Below are 18,373 nucleotides of genomic sequence, written 5' to 3' on the forward strand. Positions count from 1 at the left end.
TACTGTATCTGAAGTCTCTTTCCCGAAATTCAGCCTTGGTGCAGAATTACAGCCACTACGAGCCAGTCCCACACTGAGCTTTCCTTAGGACGTGCCATTTCTGTGTCTGTAACTATAAATGCTAATGAGGAGGAGAGAGGCGGGGCAAGGTGGCAAATCACGGACGTATCGCCTGCGATAATTAATGCGATATGGCTCAGCTTGTCAGTGAACAACGAGATTTTCAACAAGAGATTTCAACAAGAGATTTTCTCTGCGTAGTAAATGCCGCTCCATCTGAAAGCAGGTGATGGCGATTTACTACTAATCAAGGAACCGGCTTTACTGACGAGATGCGCATAACAATGTCATGCGATATATCGCCCAGCCCTAATAGAAAAGCATTCAATTATAATGAAAATCAAGCTTTCTGAAGACAATAGCCCCTTTTACGCATACAGTGTTTACTGGTAAATAACAGGATAAAAATACAAATAAATCAGCTGGCAATTTTTTTGGTATAAGTAGTAACATTATCAGTAAATTACCATTACAATGCTATGTGTGAACAACGCACAAGATTACTATACTGGGGATACTATACTGTCAAAAAGTACCGGCCTTCGGATGAGACATTCAACTCGAGGTCCTGACCCTCTGCGGTGATAAAATATCCCAGGATGTCCTTCGAAAAAGAGTAGGGGTGTAACACTAGCATCCTGGCCAAATTTGCCCATTGGCCACTGTCCATTATCATGGCCTCCTAATCATCCCCATATTTAATGTTTATACTGCTTAGCTTCATCACTCTGTCTCCTCTCCACCAATAAGATGGTGTGTGGTGGGAGTTCTGGAGCACTACGGCTGCCCTGGATGCTGCATATTGGTGGTGGTTGAGGAGATTCCACACTTCCATATGTAAAGCGCTTTGAGTACAGAGAAAAGCACTATATAAATGCAACAAATTATTATTATTATTAATTACAAAGCTCTGTCAGATCAATCTGTCAGCTCTGTAGCTTTTATTTGTTTGTCTATGTAAACACGTGCTAGATGGACGTCTGACCGTTGACCCGCATCTCATGCTCACCTTCTTTTCCATTTATCAGCGCTGCAGCTCTTTACTAGTAACTATTATGCGCCTTGTGTTTTAAAGATCAAAAACACATTTAGTGTGATTATCCCCTTAAAAAGATGCTCCCCTGAAGATGCTTGCTTCCTCCAGCTGCTGCGCTGAATGCTACTAGATGGAACTCCTTGTTCAAGGCAGTGGAAAGACTGCTGTCAATGTGTTTTCCAACCCTTTCTTAGGCACTAACTGTATTCCCAACTTATCATTGGTCAATTTTAGTTAATTACTCATCCAGCAATTTTTTGTTGAGTAAGATGAATATTTCTATAGTTTTATAAAACAGTGTTGTTGTTTTACAGGTTTAATCCAGATGAGCTTGCATTCCTCACAGAGTATGCTGCTGCCATGAGCCCAGTCACCTAGGCAACCAACATCTTGAGAGCAGAAGCAAATGCCCAGATGGGGTAGCTACTTCCAACAATTAACCTGCTGACCGTCAAACGTGACCAGGTCAAGTTGCCATTGAAGTACTGCAAGCCTCTGGTGGATGCTTTACAGGTGGGAATAAAGAATCTTCCGATCTTAAGTTAATCGTAGCCGCGATTCTTCCAAAAAACTTGGACAAAGGATGATGCCACAATCTGAATGGGTATGAGACAACATGAGCAGGGATGCGCATGCTTGGTAAAAATAAATGATGCACAGCCGAAAACATGGAGGGAAGTGCTATTGAGTACCAATATTTTTGGGGACAGGGACATGTTTACTTACTGGAGTAGGATTTTTGTCCATCTCTGGTAAGATAGCAATCATGATAAGTGTGTTCATTAATTATTAGTTGTTAATAGGGGTGCAACGGATCACAGTTGATCCGTGATCCACACGGACCAGGCCCCACGGTTCTGTACGCATGCGATTCGTGGATTAACTGCTAAGTTTAGCCATCATAGAGTGAAAGTTTATCATTTGGATGTGTTTTGTCTTGCCAATTTACACATTCAAATGATTTCAAACGCGAAAGAAGAGGCGAAAATATGGTTTTGCGCGCTGTTATCTGTGAACCTATATTTAATTTCTACAGTAAACAAACATTGTTATAGTGAGGAGAGCAATCAGGAGGAAAGTGATGATGTTGTATTAATCTTATTTGGGAAGGATCACATGGACTCCTTTACCTGCCTCAGCGGCCTGTGAAAGGCTATTCAGCATCGCAGCCCAAGAAGTGCTAGACTGCATTATGCAGAGATGCAAGATATTTTGGAAGACAAAGAACCGTTTCCAAATCATTTGTGTGTTGTTTACCACACAGAATTTAGCAGAATTGTAATTTTGACTAAATCTTTGAATGAATAATCATGGAGTCTTCCAAAAATTCACATTAAACAGTATGAAACAATTTGAAACTTGATTATTATGAGTTTACTTAAAGACATTAGAAAAAACATTAACATTTTGCCATTTTTTCAGCTAAAACTGAACACAAACTTGATGCTGTTTTTTTTTTATTGTTGCTCAAACTGTATATTGTAGACAGTAAAGTATGCCACATAAGACACCTGCACAAAACAAAAACAGCAGACGTCTGAATGAAGAATCACTCTCTACAGTAGGTGGCGCTTATGGAACAGCTTAAAAAAATCCTTCATACGGAGATAAAAGAAAATGCCATCAGAACTTTTCTGAAGACAGTCAGTTTCCCTTCAGATATACATTCGTATAACCCCCACCCCCAATTCAATATTTACATTTTTCCACCTATATTTCAAACATCTTGAACAGTGAGCTCGCTGTGCTTGGTACAGTATTTTCTCTGCTGCCTCTCCTCTTTGCATCCGTCTTCAGCGTGTCCCGTTTCTGGCCTGCATGTGTTAACATCCTGTTTACAGACTTCATAATATTTCCACACAAACGACAATTTGGGAAATGATTGCAATGCAGTTTGTGTGCAAGTCCGGTATAAAGATAGTCCAAAATAAAACGAAAAAATGGTTGCTGATTGTGTGTTTGGAGTAAAAACCGTCCGGTTCCGATTTAGGCCAGTCGACCAGTGCATCTCTACCTATTAGTAACAGCAACATTGTTTTTTTTTGTGTGTTTTTTTTTACCAAAGTCGTTTTCTGTTAAGGTATCTGTACTTTTACTCAAGTTTGGCTTTTAAGTACTTCATCCACCACAGGCAAATGCACAATGTTCCCTAAAAGAATCAGGTGTCCTCAGTTGCAGAATGTAACCATAGAAACAGGACACATTCAAGCTTCACATTTAAAGGAATACCAAAGCATATGCAGCATTTTGTGACAGTGATGCATAGAAGCATACATACCATTGCACAACATACCGCTAAGGGTATTCAGAACCAACATAGCCGTTTACTTGTCTACAAACAAAACTTAAATCACAAAAGACTACAGTTCCCGTTGATACTAATATTGGGTATACAAATATATTGGGTATTAAGTATATTGGGTAAGGATAAAAAGCATGTTATTCCAGCTAATAAGACTTCAATGATGATGAGAAGCAAGATCACAACTGCAATACAGAGAATGAAAATGCCTGGCTGAGACTGATCTGAGCCCAGGTTAACAGCAATTAAATGGCAAGACCACACTTAAGACAGCACACCAGATGTTAACTCGTGATGTTCAAATAAATGACCCACATTAAAAGAAATGCAAGCTAAAGAAGCTGATGGATAGATTTTAATTTTCACATGATGGCACCAGATTTTCCCTGGAGCATCTTGAGCTTTAAGGCTTAGCTCAAGTATCTCAACAGCTGAACGAACCTATAACCCTTTTGGTTATAAGTTCAGATGTTTACCCACTAGGTAACACCACCCAATAATTTGGTGCCTCAACAGCATGATTTAATGCTAACCTCGGACAGCAAACTAAGACTGAACTCCAAAGTAATTCCTGCTCTATCAGTAATATGGAACTTTGTCAATCCCTTCAGTTTGAAGAGGATCATTCGCCATATCTTTGTGTTCTGTTTCTCCACTCGGGGAGGCCGCCACCCAGACCAGCGCTGGCTCCTCAGGCATAGTGCGCTTTGATCTGCAAGGCCTGAACAGGCTGCTATTGTGGGTCTGTTGAAAACCTCCAGCGGCCCCTAATCCCTGGCAGCTCCATTTCCAGCAAATTTGCCTTAAACAGGCCCATTTAAATTGAAAAAAATAAATAAATAAAATAAAAATCCCAGACATTTAAACACTTGAACCTGAAAATTGCCTTTATAGTAGAAAGAGACAGCAATTTTCTTGCATCACAACAACAAGCTTTAGCAAATTTCTCATTTCAAAATGTTAATCACTGCTGAAGGATCTTCTGAAAATAATAAAACAACCTATACCATTATAAATCCCTAATTCACACATTTGAGAATTCTTTAAGAAGGTTTGGAGGAAGTAAAGGCACCTTTGAGTTTACTACCCCATCTTTTGAGGCACTCAAGCTTTCACTTCATTGCTCTGGAGAATGTGAAACATGATCATGCATGTGAATGAGCAAAATTGTTCAGAAATTAGGCTAGATCCTTAAGAAAATCCACCAGGATATAATGACTCCCGTGCATGTGCGGCCCTTACTGTTATTATCAACAGCTTGCCCCAATGTGCTCAGTGTTCAGCCCTGCTGAAGTGCCGAGTAAAACCAACCCACACTGGTAATGAAGATCCCTGTGCTTAGACTTGAGAATAACCAGTCACACTGCTCATGTTGCACGAGTTAACCACATCAGCTGAAGCTAACGTCAAAAGAAATAGACGCGTGACCCCGTAGTCATAGCCCTTAAACATGGGACACAAATATTTACCTTGAATTACCTGAAACATGTTTTGGATGGTTTACAGCTCATTTTTCAAAATTTCCAGTTCGTTAAGATAATGGAAAGTCGAATCATCTTTAACAGCACACCGTTTGTGTGCCCTAAACTTCCAGAGGATTGATATTCCTATTTAATCAATGCATGTATGTTCACATTGACATAATTCTTACACCTCTGCACTGTTCTTTAAGAAGAAAAATATTTTGAGAAGTTAGTCTTTCTCTTACCGTCTGCTGTTTGCTAAAGCTCATATTTCTTGCTAGATAAGAAATATTTGGCAAAGTCCAATCAAGATTTCAAATTCCCTCACCAAATGCATTGGATAAAATGCTTTAACTGCAAAGCTGTATTATAGAACTTGACGGAACAGTTATAAATCTTGTCTATAGGTCAGCTTGATCCTGTTTATAAACTCTGAGTCATCAGTCTTTGGTTGAGAAAGTTTGCATGTAAGCTGATGCTTCCATCTTATATCTGCTAATAAGTTGTGGGGCTATTTAACGGAGCTATAATTAAATATCAGTGAAAGTAGTGGATAAAAGCACACTGTAGCCTATCTTTTTTTTTTGCCAAGGGGCACTGCCATCATGTGACTGTGTCTAAATAAACTTTCTTTTCATACACATCTAACATCTTTGCATTTCCTGTCAGTAGAATATCATGAGTATAATGAGACTTCATCTTAAGTATGAAGAGACCCATTATCACAAGGGTTTACCCAGATACCTTGATAAACTTGATTTATCAATAGAAGCATATACATACAAAAGTCAAAAACACACACAAAACAGGTAACACTGTGATACCAGAAATAACCAAAACATGTGTTCGTCCGCCACCACTACTGAAGACCATTGTTGACCCAGGAAAAACCCAGAAAAGCTAACTATTTAACCCTAATTTGACATAAATCTTATCCTATTCAACACTGAAATATCCTAAAGATCACAATGTGAAGAACACTTCAAAGTAAAGAGACCTAACTGTAGGATCTCACCCTTTCTACAAGTACAAAAACAAAAATCCTCATAATCATCCTCACGACATCCACAATAACATTTTAATCTGTGCTCACTTTGGTCACTTACTCTCCATGTTAATGTGTACATTCTCCTCACACTTCCTTGAGCACACAAACAAACTATGAAACTCTGGGAGGCCTGCAGTCCCCTCACATGCTCGGCACACACACTCTCCCACGCATATGTGCACGCACGCACGCACACACACACAGTATGCCTAAAGGTAAACAACCTGCTTATGGAAGAAGAAAAAAAACAGTGGGAAGGATTTTCCTTTTTGCTCTCTCTTTTTCTCGCTCACTCACGCACCTGAGGCAGGGCTCAGCTGTCACCTATGAAGCTGGCCAACACAGCCTGTCCGGTCAGAGAACAGTCCACGACACTTGCGCTAACCCCTCTGTCAGCACGAACTATGGCCGCGTGTCTCGCCATTTCCCAGGATACAGGGCTCCTTCTCGTCGAGAGCTACACTAATCACTTCACTTCGCGCGCGGACAGAACAGCAACGTATGTCACTGAGGGAGAGGGACAGACCACCATGCACCGAAAGAGAGGGGATGATAAGCATTGTTTACACACTCTTATCAGCACTCACGCCAGGCGAAAAGAGAAAAGGTTTCTCATAAAAGTGAGCTAATGAGGCACAGTTCAACAGTAGAGGGGAGAGGCCCTCGTAGAGGAGACCGACGGCGGAGCGAGGAAGTTTCAAAACGGACAAATCCCACGCCTGACTGCACACAGCCGTCCCCCTCGATCTGTCAATGGTTTGCTCCATGAGAAGCCGTGGAGTCACTGTTGCTGTCTACCTCCCCATAGCAATACAGAGGAGAGAGAAAATGTATACGGCTCTGCCTGAAAATCTGAACACAGTGTGAGGCTGAAGCAACAGTCGTGACTCATTCTTTGAAGATGTGCCAATTAAACAGAAATATAACCAAAGTTATTTGTAAAAATCTGACATGATTCAAGGCACACTCAAAATGTGCAAAACTACATTTTTAAAATCTATTATTCAGGAGGTTGGTGAATATGTAAGACCTATGGGGTGGGAGCATATTGTTTGACACATTCATTGTTTATGCCTTGATTCAGGATGTTTACTTTAACCCCATAAAGCCTACTCTATCATATTTGATACATACATTTCTAAGGCATGTACAATTATCAACGTTTCCCAAATGTTGCTGAGAGAAACTCTTGTACACAATCTACTACATGCATTATTTCATCTCATTGATAGTTTACACTTTTTTAGCAAGTAAAAAGACCTTTTCGAATTATTCTAAAAACATCCACCTTAGGTCAATGGGACATGTCTTTTCGCTGTAAAATCTTTACTGCAGTATCAATATGCACTAAGTCTAAGTGACAACTACAAATAAAGAGAGAGAATCTGAACAGCTCTAAATTACAGTAGCTATGTTTCCATCCAAAGTAATGAATGTATCTTATGCGCAAAATTGGAATATAGCATAAAACCTTTACGAATAAAGCACCGTTTCCATTCAGTAAGCCGAAGAGAGCAAAAATCATCCTTCCTGATAAACTGGCACTAAATATCACTAAGAAAAATGGAAGTTTCTGCAGTAGGAGAAGCCACTGTATATAATGATTTAGTATAGCCTATAATAAATGACCTGTGCCTCAGAGCGCACAGACGAAATGCAATAAAGTTATCTTTCTTTCGGAGGTGGATGCCTGCTTTTTGGGAATGCAGTCGTGCAAGACAGTTCTGGGAGATAATTATAATCAACCACTTAGACAACAGTCTTTCCTTTGGCATTTCAGAACAACCAAAAGAGCAATTTAGATGCTGTGCAACGAGATCGGTCCGCTGGTTAGTCCAGCTATGCTGTCCCATTCCAAAGTCACATGACTTTTTTTTTTTTTATGCGCAGAGTAATTTATGGTAATTGTGTTTCCATCGTAGTTTATGCGCATGTTTTCTTATCTGATAAAAAGTTGATCCGACTCAATTTATGTGCACTTTGCCGTTTCCATCCAGTGTTTTTTATGCAATATCCCAAAAGGCGCATAAAAATAAGTGGATGGAAAACATAGCTAGTGTTAGCTTTGGTAGCATGCAAACAAGTCTAGCTTCAACTAAGATCAGTGCATTCTTTTGCAGTTTGGGAAATAAAGAATCAGTGTTTGTTATTTTATAACTGCATTTACTTTGATAGTGATAATAAAAAAAAAACATTGATATGGAAATCTACCTCTGTTTGGTTGCTTTCATTCATTCATTGACATATTCTGTCATGCACACAAATAAATAACCCTTATTCATAATACAAACCAGGCCATCCCTAAAAATATTCTTCAGGGTATCTGCACAATTTCTAAAGTCAAATTTAAGGCTTTTTAAGACCTTTTTAAGACCTGAAGAAATCAAAATTAATACCATACATTAGGGGTGCGCAATATTGACAAAAATATGTCTAGATATTTTCAAAGTTTTGTTGATAATAATTAGATGATATTTTACTGATTGTGTTTTTGTACTGGTATCCTGGCTGGTTTAGGCCTGTTGTTGACAGCAGACCCACGAAGATTTTATATTCTATGCAGTGGTCAGTTCACAGTAGTGACAGAAATTAAAAATTTTATTAAGGGGCAATATTTGCCACCTTAAATTGATTTCCAGGGGCATTTTCACCTATATATGGACATTGTTTCTAAACGTATTTAGAGGTATGCATCACCTTTTATGTCAAATTCTAACATTCAAATGAAATTATATTAGAATAACACAGTACCAATGTCAAAATAAATCATTAAATTAAAATCCATCCTTGCAGTGCAGAAGTGACACAGAAGCGGCATCAAAACTGGCATTAGCCTACTATATTTACACTTAATTTACAATTGCATAAATAAAGCTATTCAATATTTAAATATGAAATGATTTATAATTTTAACGTTTTAAAGGGATACTCCACTTTTTTCGGAAATATGCTCATTTTACATCTCCCCCAGAGTTAAACAGTTGAGTTTTACCGTTTTCGAATCCATTCAGCCGAACTCCGGGTCTGACGGTACCACTTTTAGCATAGCTTAGCACAGATCATTGATTCTGATGAGTCCAGTAGCATTTCTTTCAAAATGACCAAAGAGTTTCAATATTTTTCCTATTTAAAACTTGACTCTTCTGTAGTTAAACCGTGTACTAAGATCGACGGAAAATGAAAAGTTGCGATTTTCTAAGCCTATATGTCTAGGAACTACTCTCATTCCGGCGTAATAATCAAGGAACTGTGCGGCTGTACCATGAGTGCAGCAGGCGTAATGATATGACGCAGCGCCTGAAAATAGGTCTAATAGGTTAGACAAACTTAGTCCCGGTCACGTTGGAAGAAGTTACCGAGCTGGGGACTATTTTCAGGCGCTGCGTCATATCATTACGCCTGCTGCACCCATGGTACAGCCGCACAGTTCCTTGATTATTACGCTGGAATGAGAGTAGTTCCTAGCCATATAGGCTTAGAAAATCGCAACTTTTCATTTTCCGTCGATCTTAGTACACGGTTTAACTACAGAAGAGTCAAGTTTTAAATAGGAAAAATATTGAAACTCTTTGGTCATTTTGAAAGAAATGCTACTGGACTCATCAGAATCAATGATCTGTGCTAAGCTATGCTAAAAGTGGTACCGTCAGACCCGGAGTTCGGCTGAATGGATTCTAAAACGGTAAAACTCAACTGTTTAACTCTGGGGGAGATGTAAAATGAGCTTATTTCCGAAAAAAGTGGAGTATCCCTTTAAAGGTGCAATGTGTGATATTTCTGAGGATCTATTGACAGAAATGCAATATAAGATCCATAACTATGTTTTCAGTGGTGTATAAAGACCTTACTTAATGAACCGTTATGTTTTTATTACCTTAGAATGAGTCATTTATATGTACATAACCGCGGCCACCCCCCTTCTATGAAGGTCGCCATATCGTGACGTCATGTTTCTACCGTAGCCGACAGCGAACAGACAGCGCTACAGAGCGCGTTTCATCACTAACTTGAATGAGAAGCAGCAGAAAAAGACGCGGCTTCCTACGTCGGCCACCGTAGCCTCTCATTCGAGTTTGAAATTTCAAGGAAAGGCCGCGAATTATTGACCGGTTGCAATTCGCAATTCTCACCACTAGATGCCGCTAAAAATCACACACTGCACCTTTAATTAAAGTCCCTGTAAAGGCAATTCTACAAAAAAATTCTAAACACATTATAAGTGCTAGAAATGTATTGCTAAAACATGTTACATAGACTGAGAACTGTGAAGTACTGAATTGTGGAGTTAGACCGTTTATCAGTTTTTCACCCTTGCTGTGAGCCGGATTTTTTGGGCGGGGCTAAAACGGGGGCTCGATGACGCACTGCGTCCCCCTGAGCTTGATTGGGCCCCTACTTGATGACGCACGGAGTCACTAAGCCTATCGCTCAATCGCGAGTTACTATCAGACAGCCTACAGTTTGATAGCTACTATGCCCACGGCTCTGGCTATGCCTTCGTCATGTAAATGCGTATTCCCTGGATGCAATCACTTAGAAAACAGATCGGTGTCCTTATTTAAATTTCCGAAAAATGATCATATCAAGAAGAGGTGGATTTATCTTGTGAAGAGCTAACGTTACCTTGATGGAGAGCTGATGATCACCACCACACCCGCCTCTGTAGAGATCTGGATAGTTTACTTTCGTTGGAGACAACTGGAATTCACTGATAATCCGCTGTTACAGGTGAATGGGGCCAAACCGACTATCTCCCGCTGTCCGCTTCGGCCTTCATCCTCCCGTCGCGCCGACATGCACGAGCTGTGCGCGAGTCATATTTCCCGCGAGTGGGCGTGGTTTCAGCGCAGCCAGCGGACACGCCCCCAGCGTTTGAGAGCTGAGACTACTGCTCATTTTTTCGAGATTTTGATAGCTTATTTTATTTACTTGGCGGCTTTTTTAATCATTGAAATTGGGCTGGGTGGCTAATAACACATTTTTCGGTGGTATGACAAACTCAGAACACATACTTAATTTTGACTTTACAGGGACTTTAAGGATACTTTAAATATGAAACTAAAACCACCAGTAGGTGGCAGCAAGTCACTGTCTTAATAAGCGAGTTGTTGGAGTCATTTATTCAACCGATTTGTTCAAAAGGCTGATTCATTCAGAAAAACAAGTGATTGTTCATTGAATCGTTAAAATGATTCGTTCAAAACGCGGATTTCAGTAAAAAAAATAAAATAAAAAAATAATAATAATCATCGCTGTCTGTTGGACATAACTTCATTATGAAATTCTCGTCTGCGATATAAAGTGAAAATTTACAATATTGTGTCCAAAAAGTAACTCACAATGTTAACTTTATTGTTAATTTAACTGTTGTATAAAATAAATAGCACATTTGCAATTGTGCAAAGGAAAACGGCACTCTTGCTCATGTGATATTCTAATATAACAAGTAACAACATAATATGATATAAATATAAGACAAAAACTAATTCGGGGACATCTATAACTGCACTGACACATCACGCAGTGAAAGCAAGCATGAGAGACAAACCAGCTCGCACTCGCAGTGCCTCATCATTACAATAACATCATAGTTCATAGACAATATCGCACACTCCTAAGCACATAAAGAATGAAATTACAATTTAACTGACATTTACTCGTTTTCTTCTCTCCTCTCGCGTGCAGGAGACAGACGTAGGCTAATATACTGCCGTAAGTGACGCAAATTGTCAAGTGAACAAGCAAATCCACCAAGATAGAATTAAAAAAATAATACGTAGGCCTACGCTAATAAGATAAGTCTAAGTCAAAATGTCATCTAAAATTTAAGACCTTTCATAAGTAAAAATAAGACATTTTTTAAAAAATATATATATTTTTAAGACTTTTTATGGCCTTAAATTTAAAAAAATCTAATTTAAGATCTTTTATGGCTTTTTAAGGATCCACGGGGGACCCTGATTCTTGTTTGCCGTAACCTGACGACCCTGTCAATTTAGGACCGACTCAATTAATTTGCGTTACCTTGCGTTATGACCGATCGATTATTTTTTTTTACTCTTCAAACTAATACAAAAGCAATAAAATAATATTCATTATATTTTAGTAAGTATTGTGAATATAAATTGCCCATAGGCCACATACAAACGTAGGCTACACTCTCTTTTAAATAAAAACCCGTGGCGTCATCTATGATTATAAGGGCTGTAGGCTATATGCAAAATGAAACCGAAATCGTGACACTCACGGTACTGATCCACTTGTCCGACACGACTGTCGCGTGGTGTCGCGAACCTGTGTCACGGTGTGAGGAGGCAGAATCGCGACACACCCCTTCCAACTCCCAGAGTTATCCTTCCCATCCAGATCCAATGCTACCACATCTTTACATTAGCCTACTATTGGGCAATTCCAGCGGTGCGTTTAATACTATATCTTACTAATACTATACTAATACTATACTATTCTAATACTATAACGTCTATTTATACATCCATACTCCCTTAGTAAAGGAGTCCAGACGTTAGAAAAATATCAGTACACATGCGTTTTATATTTAATATGAGGGAAATACACTTGCATACGTGACACAAAAAATCTTTAACTTTTAGGTGGTAAAATATGTTAGTAATTCAATGAATTACACTGCGCAAACCAAAAGTAATATACCCACCGGATGAAGAAGGGTTGGCTCTCCACAGAACATAATATATTCATTTTATTTTATTTTTCTTGTTCGCATTTATGAGGAAGAAACAATGTTACGGACGTGAGCGCTCTGAAAGCGGCACTAAAAGACTGCTTTAAAACTTTCACAGAGATCTCAAACAGGCATTTAAAACACCAAATATTAAGGATTGGAATATCAAGCAAAATAATATTCGATGATTGATCGAAAATCGTATCTCTCCCCCCACCTGCTCACCGGCAAGACGCTCCGACATTAAATTTCTCTGTAGCCTGTAGGCCTATGTGTTGTAGCCCAGTCATTAAAAAACGATTTAGTTTCATATTCATGCTTAAATAAAATAATATCTTTTTTTAAATTTTATGTTGATTATATGAAAAGTGAAAAGCATGAATAAGATAAGATGATCCCGAAAATATCGGGAGACAAATGGAGTGGCCAGACATGATTTTGACCACTTCATTAAGTTTGTTTTTGTAGAAAGCCTTTCTTTAAAGTGAATTTCGTTTTGTATTAATTGTATCTTAATTTTAATCAATGTTTCATCAACCAATTGCCTGGATTTAATAAATAAGATTATTATAAATATAGCAGGCAATATAATCAGGACATGGAGGCGCCGGCGAGATCGTCTCTTAAATGAACCGAAACTCAGCGTATAAGCTACTTGCCTCACAGATCTGAGAAATATATATATAGAAAGCATGAAATGTGTACTTTTAAACAAAACAATTCAAAACGAAAGAAAACAGACTGTTCTCTGCTTCTGTAATCCGTATGAAATGTGCATTTCTCTCTGGCGCGTTCACTACTGCGAAGATCGCATCGTCAACTTCATCTTTGACACAGAAAACACTTGATTATTAATAAACAATTGAAATGTCTCCTTGATATATTTGACATATTAATAATCATTACTTTTCCCAGGTCTTTGTGACAGCTATAAATGTATTTATTTATTTTAATTTTTTTTATCAAAATCTCTCTTTTTTTTCTCTCGACACCTCTTTAACTTGGCACGAAGTTCTGGAAAACTGTCAGTGAAGTCCCGATATGCAAATTTGTTTAAATTCATACCTAGGTAAATCACCATGACCAAAATTGTACTTTTTTTTTTTTTTTTTTTACATTGAATCTTGAAAAAATATATATAGTCCGACCTACCGACCTTTTTTTTTTTTTTTTTTTGGCTGTTACGGCAAACCAAAATATTTTTAAGGATGGCCCCACTGTGCTACAAATTCCACAGTTCTCATTTCTATTCAGTGTAATTGCACCCTTGAGCATGCAGTGCACTTGATTCCCCAATAGCCCCCATATTACTTTTTTCACCTCCTATGACCCCAGACTGCAGTCTAGCAAAGGAACAACCATTAAATTGAATACAAATTAAATGAATATTAATCATGAAAAGAGAGCATAATGTTTTTTTGTTGTTGACGTTGTTTTTTTGTTAATGAGCTTAACCAGCATTAAATTACACAAAACTTACTGCATAACACTGTACTGTTGACATCAGAAAAAAGATCACAGTTTCCATAACACGAAACACATGTCAAACAAAATCCGATAATTATGGGGAAAATTGCTGGGAGAGTACAGCTTAAGTATGCGGAAGCAGTAAAGAAAAGTCTGATGGCTACAGCTAAGAAAGCAGGTGTCAGAGCCCCGTACAATCAGCACAAACCCTTTGAAAGAAAACACAGCCGTGCTCATGCAATCATCATATAAGCTAAACGAACCGCCTTTTTTCCAAACTGAATTGAGAAGCCATTAGGGTCTTCGCCTAATTCATGCAAGTCAGTGATTAACCTCATATTAAGAGGTCGGTCTGTCAATTCAGCTGGTTTCCAAGCAACTTAGTGATTAGCATGAGCATTCGTCCATACATTAGGAAAGGGAGCAAATTATATTTTAGTCGTGGGTTTTTGCATTTGATTACAGCTTGTGTAATATTGATGACTAGTGCGCATTGATGACTAGTGTGTATACCATCTGATGGCTTTTACCTACATCTGTGTGTATATATTGTAAGCTCTGCATCTTAAAATGCGCACAGAGACGCAGTTAAATACTGCTGCAATTTTGTGCTTTACTAATTTATTGCATTTTTAGTTCCTTTAATTCAATGTAATTCAAGTGAAAGTGTGGAAGAATAAAAAAAAAAGCACCCATTTCTTTCTCACTCCTCTAATCTGTGGCATGGTAAATCTTTTGTTTAATGTAGCTGGTTGGATTTACTTGAAATAATCTTATTAACCGGGACTACTACATACTGAGAATATAAGCCTGTTTGTGAAAACAGAATGAATTAAATTTTTTCATAATTAATAAATAAAAAATTAAAGCAATCACAATGCTCTCCCAGCTGACGTAGACCAAAAAATACATTCCAAAAAAATGATGATCTGCACTCATAATTAATACATTAAATGTGTGAGGTGAGGTCCAGGAGTTTTTAGGAAAGTTCAAACACAGTTATGCAAGACAGGTGGCTAATTTCCTCCAGTAATCTCTCTTCTATAAAATAGTAAATGTTTCCTAACTTTCTTAAATCGCCCTCTATTTTATTTGATGATTAATATGCATGAGGATCGGTACTTTATAGCCCAATTAGATTTCAGTGTGGGTGGAACTAAAACAAAAAACCAAGCAAGCCAAGAAGAGGGAAAGTCGTACTAAAGACAACAATACAGAAAACAGCAAAAGCAGGTTATTTAACCCTTGAGTATCCTTATGGATATTTTTGTCTTTTTCAGTTTTGTTTTGTTTTGCCTGTGTTATTGCCAACTGCATACATTTTGGCACAAGTGCATACATTTTTATTGGAATTTTACTACTTCACCTCCATAAATCTATTTAGTAGTAAGAAAAAAAGTTACACTCAGGACCTCAAGGACAAAAATGTCCCCATTGAAATTGGGGTCAAATGCAATTTTTAATCCTAGGGACATTTACTATAAAATTATGCAGTCTTTGTTAATAGGCTTTCATTCTGTTGGCAAGGCTTCAAAATAATTGTTTTTACTATTTTTTACCAGATGGAGCCATTTTCTCAGGTTTATTGCAGCCAATACTCGCTTTATTGCTGTTTTCTGATTCTGCATATTTTAGAGCCAAATGGATAAATTATGCAGCTATAATTGTGTGGGTGTGTTGGTAATATGGATGTCAGAGTGTGGTTTGTATGTGTGTAATAAAAATAAATTGTGTGTGTGCGTGTAATATTTGAGAGAGAAAATTCGACTGTACTGCAAATCACAAATCCAACCACTGTGTGCACTAGTGGAGCTTTGCTGGCATCGAATGGGGAAAATTTGATACTGTGCCCAAACAAAGTCTTGCTAAAAGCTAATTTTTTGAGATATCAACCTCAAATTTGGAACACAACTTTATTTAGATTTAAGGCTTTCATTTTCTAGCAGTTTAAGAGTTCAACATGTTTCATAATATATATAAAATATTGTTCAAATAATTTACATACATTTAAACATCTATACAAAAAAACTGTTTCACTCTTTAAAGGTTGTATCAGCGATTTCAGGCCCAAACATAAATGATCACATTCATCTAATCGGATCGTTAGGAAAGATTAGATGAATGTGATCATTTATGTTTGGGCCTGAAATCGCTGATACAACCTTTACATTTATTTTACTTCAACAATAATCTGCCATGGGTCTTCTTTAAAATGAGACCAAATTTGACAGGTTTGGACATGGACATTTTTGTCCTCTATGGACCTATGTGTAACTTTTTTAACTAACAAGGGTCAAGAAACATACATTAAATCTATGCTGTTAATTAAATCCCCTAAGTTTGAGTGCGGAAATTAAACTGTAATTTAAAACAGCAACAGATTAAGTGGAGGCACAATCAGGTTACATTACCATGACAACTGTAAAGTCTGTTGATCAACCACAACACATCTAGTATTAGCAGATGCAAAAAAAAAAAAGGACAGTGGGGCCTGACATTTTTTTATACCTGCACCAACTGTCCCTCATTCATGTTTGAAACGCCTCAAAGCAGTTGTGCCGTGCTGAATACCTTAACTTGTTTGAACAGAAACAACTGTCTTATGGACTTCATTGATTACCTTTGCAGACATGACATTAGTTGACAGTTGTGACTTCAACTATTGACTATTTTAACTACTGTTTTAGAAGCTGCTTCTACCTTTAAATGTGTTTATTTAATAGAAGCCATGATCCAAATGAGAATAAAACAAATGGCAGTGAAACTATTGTGTGCCCCGACCGATACAAGTTACTAGGCACACAACAGCTTGAAAACAATCAAACAAACAAATGATTTCACTACAAAACAATGCATGAACAAATGGTCTGAATCACTAAAATCAATACCCAATATTATGTTACAAGTATTTGATTTTTGCCTTGGTACACATGAGGCTGCATGTGATATAATGTGACATAAACAACGGTGATGTAACTTTTAGTCATGCCACCACTAGTTGGAGAAAATAGCTTGTTACTGGAAGAAGTGCTAGACTATTTTGAAAACAGCTGAGCTACTGTCACGCTACTAAGAACGCAGTCCAGTACCATCACAACTTCTAGTGAGTTGCTCCACAACACCTGATGAAACATAAAAAGGCTGGACCCACAGTCTCAGCTGTTGCCAGTTCAGGTTATTTCAATACAGCTTTGCGTGACCTGCTGACTTACTTGATCTAAGGCTCCAGAGTGATGCTCATTGAGGGGAACACTATGGCTGTGGTCCACTGGGTTTATGAGGTGGGAGAGATCTCAAAGAGAGGGGGCTATGGCGCCACACCCTCTCTGTCATGCAGAACCATCCCACCGGGGGGAGGCAGCAGAGAAAGGACACCCAATGTAACCTGTGGTAGAAGCAAAGTATTGTGTTAGATAATACGTGGGGTCACTGTCTGAGAGTCTGTGTCTGTAAAGCCCAATGTGGATGACTTAGCCTACCTGATCTAGGGCTCCAGTGGGATGTTCATTGAGGGGAACACTATGGCTGTGGTCCACTGGGTTTATGGGATGGGGACTGGAGGACAGAGAGGGGGGTTACAGAACCATACCCTCCCTGTCATGCAGAACCATCCCACTAAGGGAGGCAGGAGGAAATTGGTGCTCAATGCAACCTGTGGATGAATCACAGAGAGAAAATTAACTGTGGTTGAGGGAGCAAAATCCATAAAAAAAATAACACGTTTTGCAAATCTCCGTCACTGCGAACGCCTCTTAAGGCACACATTATCTAAAAGTGATGAAGTCTAACACCGTCTCAAGCTTTGCCATGAAGTTTCACAAAAGAGGTTACAAAATGATCTTATCTATTTTCATACCAGCTTCGGGCAAGCAGCTGATCGGTGCTGAGCTGTAATCAAATCTAATGATTTGTATACAGCGAGAAGATGAAAGAGAACATTTCCTGCTGCATTAATTAACAAACCTTTTACTTCACCTCAACTGATGTGTGACCTAGGGCAGAGATCGCAGATGGTTTGACGAGTGCGTGTACACGTTCTAGATTATAGCAACTAGGACACCATTAAGCTTTTGACTTCAGATGGGCCTTTGTTCTTGTTCCAGACCAGTATTCTCTACCAACGATATTGATTCTCATGGGGCCCTTAAGGTATTTGAAGTGCAGTAGGCTATCAATTTAAGCACCAGTCGGATCATATAGTTTCATATTTGAAAGAACAAGGCTTCCAACAGATTTAAAACAAATATGTAAGGCTACATTTATTAATACTGAATGCTTTGTTCATTACTTTGAAACA

At 38.3% G+C, this 18,373-nt stretch overlaps 1 protein-coding gene across 3 annotated transcripts in view; it reads right to left on the reverse strand.

Annotated features, from left to right (window-relative positions):
* Nucleotides 1–18,373, reverse strand: part of ncoa1 (nuclear receptor coactivator 1) — a 58,904-nt gene that overhangs the window by 31,868 nt on the left and 8,663 nt on the right. The window contains exons 2-3 of one of the 3 annotated variants that reach the window (XM_084433035.1): nt 17,556–17,728; nt 17,289–17,461 (exon numbers count right to left, since the gene is read on the reverse strand). The exons of 1 other annotated variant lie outside the window; for it this stretch is intronic. The gene's annotated coding sequence lies outside the window, so the exon portion shown is untranslated. Of the gene's footprint in view, nt 1–6,210; nt 6,349–17,288; nt 17,462–17,555; nt 17,729–18,373 lie in introns of those variants that run through there. One more of the 3 variants, XM_084433036.1, reaches the window with a different exon arrangement.

Source organism: Rutilus rutilus, assembly GCF_951802725.1.
Source record: "Rutilus rutilus genome assembly, chromosome: 15".
In the NCBI taxonomy this organism is placed as follows: domain Eukaryota; kingdom Metazoa; phylum Chordata; class Actinopteri; order Cypriniformes; family Leuciscidae; genus Rutilus; species Rutilus rutilus.